Source organism: Miscanthus floridulus, chromosome 9 (genome assembly GCF_019320115.1).
Source record: "Miscanthus floridulus cultivar M001 chromosome 9, ASM1932011v1, whole genome shotgun sequence".
NCBI classification, from domain to species: Eukaryota; Viridiplantae; Streptophyta; class Magnoliopsida; order Poales; family Poaceae; genus Miscanthus; species Miscanthus floridulus.
The window spans coordinates 109621035-109623247 of record NC_089588.1 but is presented as its reverse complement, the minus strand read 5'-3'; the positions used below and the strand labels follow the sequence as shown (position 1 = coordinate 109623247).

General features: G+C 42.8%; 1 long non-coding RNA gene across 1 annotated transcript; it reads right to left on the bottom strand.

The window, feature by feature from the left end:
- Nucleotides 1–242: 242 nt before the first annotated feature.
- On the bottom strand, nucleotides 243–1893 carry LOC136482612 (uncharacterized). The gene is made up of 3 exons (XR_010765134.1): nucleotides 1514–1893; nucleotides 1103–1150; nucleotides 243–462 (listed from the first exon to the last, which is right to left on the bottom strand). It is a non-coding gene; the product is annotated as an uncharacterized lncRNA (long non-coding RNA).
- Nucleotides 1894–2213: the final 320 nt, after the last annotated feature.

Sequence of the window (2213 nt, the reverse complement as noted above, 5' to 3'; positions counted from 1 at the left end):
TAGCAATGTGAAGAAGAGTCAAATCGAGCCACTTGAGAAGAACACCTACATGTGAACAAGAGTTGATTAGCAATGTGAAAACTGATTCATCGTTACAAAATTCACCATGTTCCTATGTTCCAGATATATATATTCTTAGCCAAACACTTGCACTCAGCCAAACAGTTACCTTAATTTCACATTCATATATTTGCATATGTTTCAAAATTTACCATGCTGATTCAACATTACAAAAGCTTGTGACCTACTCCTATGTTCCAGATTCATATATTCTCAGCCAAACAGCAAACTAGCACTCAGCAAAACAGTGGTGAGAAAAAAAGAAGAGATGGCTGCACTTACATGAGCACTGAAGAAATGATGATCACTGAAATCCAACCTATCAACTTTGAGTGGACCAATCTCCATTAAGCCTCAAAGCATCTGCTCTAATCATCTTACGAAGGCACATCTCCAATGTTCCTGCTAGCAAATATAATGCATATCAACTACCAAAAAATAGCTAGCAAAGCATACTTATCAATTATTGCACTGACTACAGGCACACAAATCTCACAGTATCATATTCTACTCTCTGCTACAGTGATTCCATCTTTGTTCTGGAATGAAAGAAAGGACAACTCTGACTCAGTTAAATTGTTAAAGAAAAACTGTGCAGAGCTCTCTCTTTCTCTCACAGGATTGCACAATGACATTCAGACAAGTAAAATGACAGGTTGCATCCATTTTCAGACAATGCAGTGACATTCAGTTTTCAGAAGAAAAAACATGCAGTACTCTCTCAGGTTGCATCCATTTCTGTACTTAACAGGAAGAGGTGATGAGGCTAATTTTAACAAATATAACACAGGCATAATTTTTCAATATAAATTAGACGATTAATGTTAATTTGCAGTGCCCATCATATATCAATTATGGAACCCACACAATATCAGGATTGTAAGCATAGGCCAAGATGCCTGGATGAGTCATCTAGTAAAAAGTTAGCATGGGCTAGCCTAATTTCATTGAGCAAACTTTCCCATTCACAAATCATTTCCTCAGTGGCCTAGTGACAAGTAGATAACTTTTAATTCACTGAGAACAGCGCAAAAAAACTTACTGGTTCTAAAATGTCCAAGATATGCACATTATATGATGACGACACCATCTGTTGCAGGATATGCACATTTGAGATAAGTCGGTTCAAGAAAAGCCGAAAATAAAGGAATAAGGAGCTAGCGTAATCAACAGCCAAATACTATCATCAACTAATATTCTCATCACCGCAATTTCTAAGATGATTCAAACATTTCAAATAGATGTACAAGATTGATATAACGCAAGGGAGGACTTGCTGGTTCCCAGTTCAGGAGGCAGAGGAGTGAACATCTAAGAAGACGGAGGACCTCTCGCACTCGTAGATGACCATAATTTATTACCTCTTGCACTCGCAGATGATGAACATCTAAGAAGACGGAGTCGCGCTGTCTTTCTAGTTGAATTACGAATCCGAAGGGGATGAGAGAAGTACCTGCAACTCTCGGCGAGCAGCACTGAGATCCGGCGAGGGGAACGCCGCACGGCCTGGGGTGGGGCAGCGAGCGCGGCTCCGCGTGGCGTCACGAGCGCCGCCGCCGCGTGGCCGGGGCTGGGGCGGCGAGCGTGACACTGGGCAGCCAGGCGAGGTTCGGCTCCGCACGGCCTGGGGCAGCGCGTCGAGCGCGGATCCGAGCAGCCTGGCGATGGACGGTGAGCGGCCTGGGGTGGGGCGGTGCGAGGCCTCACGACCGACAAGCGGCGCGCTGGCCGGCCCTAACCCTAGCTCTCGATCTATTCTTTCGTGGCTGGCCGGAGGAAAGGGAGGACTGGAAAGCAGCGATGGAGTTCTGGAGGAGTGGTTTGCTGGGTCGTGTACTCGTGTGTGGACTCGTGGGATGGGCCAGTGCATGGTGAGTCGTGGGGGTGTGTTTTTTTTTTCCTTTTCCTTTTCTTTTTTTTGTTTTCTTTTGGAAATTCTTCTCTTTCTCTCTCCTTTTTTAGAGAAAAGCTCAAAAACAAAATACAAAAATACACGAGGCCACACACACATTATATATACATATATAGCTAGATTGTCAAGATTAAATTGCATACATTTAAACCAGGGCTCATTGTAAACTAGGCCCACATATATATACATACATATAAGTTATATAAAATTTTTCACATGTATACATTTTAATTATTTTTGA